The 10870-nt window shown below is 27.7% G+C and overlaps 1 protein-coding gene across 5 annotated transcripts in view; it reads left to right on the forward strand.

Annotated features, from left to right (window-relative positions):
• Positions 1 to 1722, forward strand: part of LOC142318031 (sodium leak channel NALCN-like) — a 198344-nt gene extending 196622 nt beyond the window's left edge. For all 5 annotated transcript variants that reach the window (XR_012754783.1, XR_012754784.1, XR_012754785.1 and 2 more), the window contains one exon: positions 968 to 1722. The gene's annotated coding sequence lies outside the window, so the exon portion shown is untranslated. The remainder of the gene's footprint in view (positions 1 to 967) is intronic.
• The last annotated feature ends 9148 nt before the right edge of the window (positions 1723 to 10870 follow it).

Raw genomic sequence — 10870 nt, forward strand, 5'->3', positions numbered from 1 at the left:
ATTTTAACTTAATTGATAAATTTTTATAATTTTAAACAATTTTTTGTTTTTTGTCTCTTGTTTTGATTATAATTTTAAAAAATGTTTAATTTAATTAAAAGTTTTAAAATTTTTTTATAAGACTTCAAAGTATGATAAGTTAAATTTAATTTGTTTAAAATATTTTTAACTTATCACAAATTATAAGCGAATAAGTGGTATGTTTTCATGGATTGGAAGTTTATGATGTTTTTTTGTATACAGCTGATGATGCGAATCAAGTTCACAAAACCACTTCTATTTGTGTAATGAAATCCTATTTCAATTATTCAGTACTTAGGGTTGATCTCTTAAATATAAATTAATATATCTATTTATATAGCAGGGGGGTTCTTTAATATGGAAGCTATAAATATAATAGCTTGTATTTTATATTTATATAGCAGAGGGTTCTTTAATATAAAATAATTATTATTCAGAGCCCCCTCCCCAGACTGCATTTAAATATTTTCATTGAAGGAAAAAATTTTCTTATCAATATAAGACCTGGTAAGATCTTAATCATTACACATCCTTAAATGCCTGCTATTTCTACAACATGAAAAATATATTTAAACAAATTAAAACTGTCGATTGATTGGTCACCCATTATTTTATTGAATACTGCTGCATAATGATATTTAATCCTTTATTTTCATACCTCGTTTTCTTTTTTTTTAGTTCAGTTTTTTCTGGCCGTCATATTTTTCATTTTTATAGTTCTTTTTATTATATTACTCCAGATATACTGGTTAAATTATGAAATAAACTCTTCAGTTGAATTATGCAGGGTGATGAAATGTGCTCACATTGAACACTTGTAGGAAAAACTTAAGAGTTATTACTTGTTCATTTTATTTGCGATTCATTGCTGTAAGTAATTGGCATTTATTGGCTTATATAAATGATTTATTTTATGAACTTAAATAAATAATTTGATTGGTTTCAGGTTGACTGATGGATTCCTTGAATTTTGTTTGCTGTATGACATTACAGTAGCATTAGATTAACAAAAGAACCACTTGCCTCAATTTTATTTCATTATAAAGTTATATTTGCTATTTCCCTAAACCAGTTTAACAAAAAAATATTCATTAATTTTGGCAATAAATAATGTATAATACTAGTAGTATTTTGTAATAATATTTTTTATTTTATTTTTATTCTTTTTTTATTTAATTCATTTTTTTAATTGTATTTTTTGTTTAATACAGTTATAATCATTCATTATTTTATAAGTGTTTTAACCATATTTTTTTCTACCAAATGACTTTTTGAGAAATAAATCTAACTTGTAATAAATATTGTTAAGAAAAAAGCTATAAATAAAAACACAAAAAAGAATTGTATTATGTATATTATATAATTTGTAGATATATATACAGGAACAATATTTATTATCTATTACCACTGATAAATAACACAGGTGCCAAATATTAAATGTAAATATTACACAGTAATAATTATTCTTTATTATCAAACTTGTAAATTATTGAAAATAGAAAAGAAGCAATGTGAAAAGTATAAATTGATGTGGTATAACTTGTGGTTAGAAAAGTTAATTGTTATTGATTACAAATTAGTTCAGTTAGTCAAAAAAGGCAAGTGGTAAAAACCAATTAGGTATTATTGGCCTTTGTAATTATTATTATTATATGATGTAATTTATTTTTTAAAACTGAATTGGACTAAAATAAATGAAAATTAAATTGATTATTTAATTAAATGGTGTTTGAAATAATTTCTTTCTTCGTAAATTACAAGAGTTGTTCCTAAATAAAGTTCTGATTGTTGAAAACAAACTAGTCTTATAGCAACATTGTACATCTGCAATAGGTAACAGTAATCTATAATCTCATTACTTATGTATCTTCTGCCAACCAGTGTGTTTAGTGTTTGTAAATCACATCCTAGCTATTAAAACAAATATCCTTTCACAATTGTGCAATCTTTATGGGTATAATGCTATTGTGAATGCTGTTAGAAATTATTGCCAGAGTTCAGATAGGAACAACAAGAGGAAATGTGAATTTGATCATGACATGAGAATTTGTTGAAATATGTGAAAAAATTGTGTTCTACATTCACGTAAATTGCATTCATATGAATGCAACAATGGATCATTATCAGTGGTTGCTTTCTCAGTCACATTGTCAGATAAAAAGTGTCAAATATTCAAAATTGAGCCAAAAATTATATCTATGGTGTTTGCAATCGCAAGGGAGTTTTGTTGACATAATTGATGGAACCTGGAGTCTACAATAACATCAGAAGATTATAATGAAATATATATAGTATGTTCGACTTAAAAGCTCCATCCATTCAAATAGTTTATACTAAATGCATATTTTTGTTAAAATGCACATATTGGTGTGAGATGGGTAAAATAATATGGAAGATGGTGCGACTGGAGCTGGTGAGGAGGACTGTTTTATTACTTGCACATTTAAGTGTTGCCAGTATTGGTCAAGCATTGGCTTTTGAACAAGGTTGCATATTGGCTATTGACAAGGTTGCAAGGTTGTTGACTGTCGTAAGAATGTGTATTCATGATTGAAACTTATTTACAAGACCAAATCTCATGTTGTGTGTTGCCAAAAGTTCAGGGAGAAATTTGAAAAGGAAGCACCAGTGAAAAGTGTTACTCAGAATTTAGTTGAAAAATTACACGAAACCTGTTCAGAGTTAGACCAGAAACGTGCCCAATACAGTCAGTTTGAACATCACATGTTTTGATAACATTCATGGAATACAGGTGTTTCATAAGCTAACTAATGCCATTCAAAAGGATTTACTACTGTCAGTGGTTCAAGAATTTCATTAGAGGCAACATTGGCATTTTAAATAGTGTTTTTCACAGATGAAGAAAGTAGTCTGAACTATTGAACCAGGGGTAATGAAAACCTGCACAGATTTCTTTGATTCTCCCCTACATCCACAAAAAGTAGGTGTATAGTATGCGATATCAAAGTGACAAATAATAGGACCCTTGTTTTTTAAAAAACTTGGATGATGCTGTCTACCAAAAAATGATCCTACAGTTCATAGCCTTGCTGCAAGAGGAAAAGCGTAACAGCCAGTTGCAAAAAGACAGCACCACTTGCTGTACAACTCATTCTATTACAGAGATGTTACAGGATTTTTTTAATGGAGCAGTAAGAAAGATCCTATAAAAAATCAAGTTTTTTATAGGAGCAGTCCACACACCCTGCAAGAATTGAACGAAAGACAGACATTAAAATTTCCATTCAGGAAATAGATGGGATACAGCTTACAATAGTAGCCTGGAACACAGTTAAACGTGTTGACAAGTGCATAGAAGTGGATGGACATTTAAACACCTGTAAATTATTATGTAAGTGTTTGCCAGTAAATTATTATTTGTAGACTAAACTAAGTGATGGGGCCTCTTTTAAGTTGAACCCTACTTAAAAAGTTATGAAATCAATCCAGAACAGCAGTACAACAAAGGGGTATTATTTTCTGCATAACAATGTTCAGTTTCATTCAAGTGAAACATTTTCAGCCTATCCTGGACTTAGGACCAAGTAACTACCGTCTGTTCGACAAAGTCCATGTCCAGAAGTTCGACAAAGGTCCATCAGTGCAGAAATACTGTTATGTTAAGGTCTTGAATCTGGTGAAGTAATGTTATAGATGTAACTTTAACTTCATACATTAATCTTTTTTTCTGCTGAATTGTTCTTAGAATACACACAAACCAGAAAGAGACCAGTGGGTTAAATAAATATATCTCACTAAAACCATGTGATACTTTTTTTCTTACTAGCATCTAACTTTTCAGGGGCTTATAGATTAAAAAATGTAGTTACTACTAGTTTACTTGATTGAGTGTGTAAATAAAATATTTTTCTTTAATTGGAATTCAGTCTCTTTAATTAAAAAAAAAAAAATGGATAGTGCTAATTTTCTTAGCCATTTAAAACGTATGGTTACTATACACCTGTAAAGATACGTCCACATTTGTACCACTTGCATTCATTTAGCCCTAATGCTGCTATAAGTTGGTATATTTAGTTGTAAATGTTTCCCAGTCCAGTTATAGTTTAATAATATATAGTTATATTTTAATAATTGCTGTTTTTGATGATACTATTTTTACTAATTTTTGATGATACCTTATCGCTGCAATATCATTAAGAAATGAAAGAAGTATTCATAATACATGTTAAAGCGTATTAGCATTATATTGTGTCATTAGATGTATACTGCCTTAATATTTGAATTTAGTTCAACTTAATAAAAACAAAGATTATGAAATTTGTAGGTAATTTTTTTTAAATTGGCACCCTGAAATATGGATTCAAAAATGTGGGTGAATTAAGAAAGTTAAAAAATGATGTTAGAGTTAACATGATGCAGTAATGTTGAAATTAATTTTTATTTAAGATTTGTTACGAATTAAACATCACTTTATAAATTAAAGTTAAACCTTTTTTTTACATTAAAAATTATGATTCAAAATTGCTTAAATAGATAATAGAATGTCATTTTTTATTTTTTTTAATTATTTCTATTTTAGAACTTAAAATACTTTTGTTAAAACATTGTATTTCTATTTTATAAAATTCATGAAGACAGTTTATAAACTCTTTAATTTTGTTTTCTAATTGTTGATTTTTATTTCTGGTTAAGAAATAAAAGCCTAGTCTACTATTATATATAGAAGTATATGCTGTTTGCTTGTCAGAAACAGAGAATACTCAAAAGTTTTGTATGTGTGTATATATATATATATATATATATATATATATATACACACCTTTTTGTATATTTTATTAAAAAAAAACTAAAATTCTGTAAAATTTTAAAGGTTGAATTGATCAAATGAAATTTTCAATTTTTTTTATAATGGTGAATTAATTCACCACTGAGAAACTTTTGTGGGAATATGGAATTTTGTATGAAAATGCCATGCCTGACTGGGATTCAAACCCAGGACCCTGGATGAAAGGTCAGGACACTGCTACCACTCTACCATGGAGATTGGCAAATTCTTTTGTGTGAAACATTCAAAAAATTTTTCAACACTACGTGTGCTGTTCATTGATCTTGAGAACAACCCCTCCTGTGTACTACTTTTTTTCTTGTACAGCTTACATGTTAGATATGTGTGTGAAGAATATGTCAATGTGTTAACAATTGAAGAACTTACATTTATAGTGGAGAATGTTGTTAAATCTTGTAATAAACAGTTAAATTTAGTTCAAGAAAAACTCAGAGAAGTTTTACATGAACATTTATTTATTTCTAAAAATTATACCAATCATAAATTTACAAATAAACACAATTTTTATACAGTTCATAATCCTTGAAATTGTAATAAACTATTACTAAACAATTTTATACTTAGATTATAAAATATTTTATTAAGTCACATGGATTTTACATATAGGTGACACATGACAGATATAAGATTTAATTCATAAATTTTAGAATACTAGCAACGTATCTTGTGCACTAAGAAGTGATTAACCTATTGTTTTGAATGGGAGGCATGTAAACTTTCCAAGATTCCAGTTACTTAGTATTTCAACAATTCTCATTAATGTCCAATAATCAGCTAAGAAGTTGTACTATTGTAATTTAAAAATTCACTAAGAAAAAAGAAATAAGTATTAAATAAAATTATTTCCATAGGCAAGTCTAGGTTTTGTCTGTCTAGCTATATTAACTCTTTATTTGTTGAGTAAGATAAACTGCACATTATTCATGAACAACCATATTCTGATTTAACTTGTGTTTAGATAGAAGTTTTAAGGTGATGAACTGTGGACTCCATGTACTTGAAAACATCATGCCCAATTCTATTACTCAGAGATAATATGACTGTTCATTTGAAAACTTGTTATAAATGAAATATTGAATGTTTAAAGAGAATTTGCTTATATAACTTCCTGACAGGTAACCTTGTGACTTATGTTCTGAGAAGCTGTATATAAAGAATACTGACTCCAAGGCTACAGACGACTTAAAAAGATTTTAGATTTATATATTACTCTAGAATGTAATATGCACATGATGATGAATATTTTAAGCCCAGAACCATGTATTATCAGTCGGATAACTTGGTTGGTGCTGAGAAATTCTACCATTTCAGGAAAAATATTTGTGAAGTTCACAAGTGAGACTTCTTATACAAATCACACATTACATGTATTTTTCTCAAATGCATTTTCACAAATAACGTTGACCTTGAATTCATTTAAAACCTCATTCCGATTTTGTATTAAAGTTTATTCGCATATTAAAAACAAATAGTAGGATTCCTGAACCTGTTGTCATTATTGACCTCAAAAACTTTATTTTTAATTTTTTATCAACATGTAAAAGAATGACTGCTTCTTTCATGTGTCAATTTCTTAAAAAAATTTTCTTATCTTATCTCCTGGTTGTGAGTTATTTTCCTCTCTTTGTTGCACACTAACATTTATAAGTGCTCATAAACTTGAATATGAACAGAAACTAACATTTTGAAATACATGTCTCAAATCGTTGTTATTATTTCTATTGGATTCTCAAATATATTCTATTCACAATGGAAAGAGCCTTTGGAAAGTATAGGAGCTGCAAACTTAAACAATAGAGGGCAGTGACTTGAAATGTCAGGTCTCTTACCACACTTTGAATTCGATCTACTTCTGTACCACTTTAACTCTTTACTGCTATTATTACATTAATGGTATCGTCGGTTCACAGCTGACCCAAAAATTGAAATTCTCAATATTAAATTTTTTTTTGGTTGACAAAATTATTGACCGTATTTGCAATGCAAAAACATACAAAGGTGGCTTTTTAGTGGTTTTATATAAAATTTAATTAGATTACCTGATTGTAGCATGTAAAACATCAAATTACTTAATGTACATTATTTCAAATATCTATCACTGCATTTAAGAAATAAAATATTCAACATAAATATATTATATATGTATGAAAATTACAAAAGTGTTTTTTAATAAAAAGATTAACATTTTTAATGATGTTTTTTCTTGATACCAACTACTAATGAAAATTTTTTACACGTATTATAAAATAAACGAAGTAATTAAAAATTTAAATAATCAAAAAAATGTTCTATGTGTCATGAAATTTAAAAATGTCTGATTCTTCAATGAAATGTATTTGTAACAATAAATTGTGATATATCAAAACTAATTGAAGACAAATATGTATTGAAAAATTTTAAATGAAGACCAAAAATTGCAAGATTTTATTCAAGATCTTCATTTTTGCAACCATTTCTTATGAGGTTATTTGTACTTGCATACATGGTCTCACACTCACTACAGACGTTGAGATGTTTGTTGTCATTGATTGATGGGCACATATGACATCGCCTGTGTTTTTTCTGTAGCAATTCAGGTTCGATTTATCCTTTTTTAATTTTTAATACATTTCTAATAATAAAGTCAGCAATGTTGGAAGTCTGGATTCTTCAAGTCGTCGTCTCATATGAGTTAAGGCAAGTGATTTTCTTAAATATGTGTCCATATTTTCTGGGCTTATTTTTCATGAACATTCGTAAGGTGCATAGATCCTGAAAACTGACAAGCATCTTGTATACAATTAGATACTTGGACAGAGAATAATTGGACTGGCAATTGAGAGGAACATTTTAAATAATTTGAAAATATGAGCAGTTTTGTCACCATCTCGTGTACTGGAGTGTACTTTAGTGCCGTTAAAACTAACAGAAATAAAAACTGCTGAAGGGACATGGTTTCCCTGAATATAACACTTCCAGTTCATCACTTTCTGTAGATTCCTCACATCTTCTTTACTAGAATTAAATATACCAAATAAATACAGTAGTCCATTAAAGCTTTTAATTCAATATTATCAGTGTGATTAACAAAGGAAGTTGCGGAGCAGTAGTTTTAGTGATAATTTAATAATTTTATGTTCTAATATAATGTATAACATTTCATCAGTAAACAGGAATTCCCAATAATAAATTGAATTAATAGAGATTCAAGTTTTTAGCAGTTCCTTTTATTTGAGAAAGATGAGTCCTAATAACCTAAGTTCTTGAACTAATAAGTTCAGTACTCAATTTATAACAATTTTTTTCATAAACAGACTTTCGTCTAATTTCCTCTTCAACAATTCATCGGATACACTCATCGCGTTTATGTTTTTAATTTCACATACATTGTCAGGACTTTCTATGTCACATTCACTATCGCTATCATATTCACTAAATATAGATTCACTGTCCTACAGATTATCAGTTCATTAAGATATCTTCAATTTCATTTTCATTCAAGCTTTTACTACATTCACAAGAGGTACTTATACTCGGTAAACTCATAATTTGTTAAAAATGTAAAAAATACAATGACGATTTTATTACCAAAAAAAAAAAGTAACATTGCTACTATCATCGGATTGATTGTGAACACTCGTAAAAGGTAAACCAATAAGTTTCATTGTACATGGCACTATAGCTGACCTTGAAACACCCTTGAATACAGTGGACAATGAAAATCTGGGAAGTAGCAACTGTCATGTCAACATAGCCAACAAAAATATACCTCTCAGGTCAAAAATGACCAGACGACAACAATTAAGAGTTAAATTTGTATAACTTTGCAATTATTTTGAATTTATGCTTGTAAATTTACCAAATTATTTTTCAAAATATATAATATCAGAAAATATAAAAAAAATTACATTTTATTTTAACACCTAAAAAAATTAAGAATCTTTAAGGTTAGATCATACTTTGTTGCTACTGGTATATTCCGATACATCTATTTAAGAAATATTTTGTTATATATTTTAAGAAATATATTTCAGCAATTACATTTACCATTTCTATTTGAATCTTGCCCGATCTTTTGTAAAGGCAAAAAAATCTCCTCTTTACTATTTATTTTTTCCACACAGAATCTTCCCTTTCTAAACCACCCTGATATATTTCCCAATTTGTTTATTGTTGTGCTCTTCTCTTCTTTGTATTCTCTACAAGTTTTATAACATTTAAAAGGTTACTGAAAGGAGAGACATTCCACTGTAAATTTTGTCTCCTCTTTTGTGTCAAGGATGAATTGGGGCAGAGTGGCCATTCTGGCAGGATTTTTTTTGTCTTCCAAATATTTTCTGTAATAGATCATTGATTAATTAGCTAATAATCATAATTTAAAAAATTACACAGTTATTGGGTCCTCACCCGGATGCTTTATTAATTTTTAGAGATCTGTTTATTCTTTATTTCTTGTTTATTCAGGGGACTTGAGTTTTCTAGTTTAGTTACTGGTTAGAAATAGTTGAGCTTTTTTCTGGATTTTTTAGCAGATTCAACAGTTTTTCAAAATTATTGACTAAAATTTTACTATCGCAAAATAATATTTTTTATTAAATTTTATATGTATTCAATTTTTTATAAAATAAATATCTTTATGAAATAGAGTATTTTATTGTAATAAAAAAATTAGTTTATTATATTTCAGTTTTAGAAATGTTTATAATATATAAATTGCGATTATTATGTGATGTTAAGAAATAATATTTTGTTCATAAATTAAAAGATTTCAGAATTATATAGTCTGATTTTACAATATGTATGTGAAATGAAAACTTAATCTTCCACTTAAATATTTAAGTGGATTAAACTATATTTATATACTCTTATTATTTAAAAATTATGTTTTTGATTAATTTTCATATGTACATTCAAAGTTATTTATTTTTTTAATCAAATAAAGTTCTACAAAAAACAGATTGCTTTTTTATTTAAAATGTACATGATTCCTTTTCGTAAGAACAGTTGGTTGTATTATATTATGACCAGATGCATTTATCCTGTACCAGTTAGATAATTAAAACTAAATTAAAGCTACCCTCTTTGCCTGACCTACGTTGTGAATCTGCATAGTCTTAACTTTTCCGTTTAAATTTTTTAGTGTCCCAGCCATGGGGGTTTGAATCTGGTGGCCTCATATCAAAAAGTAGATTATTATGAGGTTGTTTCATTTATAAAAATCTCATTTTTCTACATTTAATGGTATGTCATTGTTATAATCTTAGGCATATATGGACAATGGTAAAGATAATTTTTTCCAGAATTTTTTGTTTTTTTTAACTCATTTTCTCTCTCTTTTCTCCAGTCTATTTCTTTCCAGACCATCTTCTTTTTCTATTTTCCAACTCGTGATTGAAAATTAACTTTCTAAACAGATCTTGTTTTAAAAACGTTTCAACAGAACCTACGTCTTGGAGAACCTTTTGAATCGCTTCAGTCCAATTAATTTATTTTGTTTTTCTTTCTGCAGAATTCTATTTTTTTTTTTCAGTATTCTATTATTACTTTTTAAAAAGATGTGACAAAAGAAACACATCTTTCTTTTCTCAGTGCCTAATAAAAAGTTTTGTATTTTAATAGAATAATAATGAAATTACAATTACTGGGAAATTATTAATGTTTAGTAATGACACAAATTCATAAAATAGTAAAATATTAGCGGTTAATAAAATGTACAATCAAAAATATCAAAAAAAGTGTGGATAGAATTTTTTTGCAAAAATGGATGTTATACACCCTTTTTTCAGCCAAAGTTGTTGTACATCTCTCTCGTATTATATATATGGACAGATAGAGTTTAGTAGTACATTGAAATATATTTGGATTAACAGTTTACTAGAAAGTAATTAATGTTGTCAACTGAATTGTTACCTGGCTGAGGTGAGACAGGTGAGCCTTGTTTGTTGTACCATCTAACAGATGACATCATCAAATTATTAATAACATGACGTATTTGTATATAAAATTCAAACACAACAAACTAGTACAATACAATGACTAATATACTAGACCCAGCAGTTGGCA

The sequence above is a fragment of the Lycorma delicatula genome, chromosome 1 (assembly GCF_047948215.1).
Source record: "Lycorma delicatula isolate Av1 chromosome 1, ASM4794821v1, whole genome shotgun sequence".
NCBI classification, from domain to species: domain Eukaryota; kingdom Metazoa; phylum Arthropoda; class Insecta; order Hemiptera; family Fulgoridae; genus Lycorma; species Lycorma delicatula.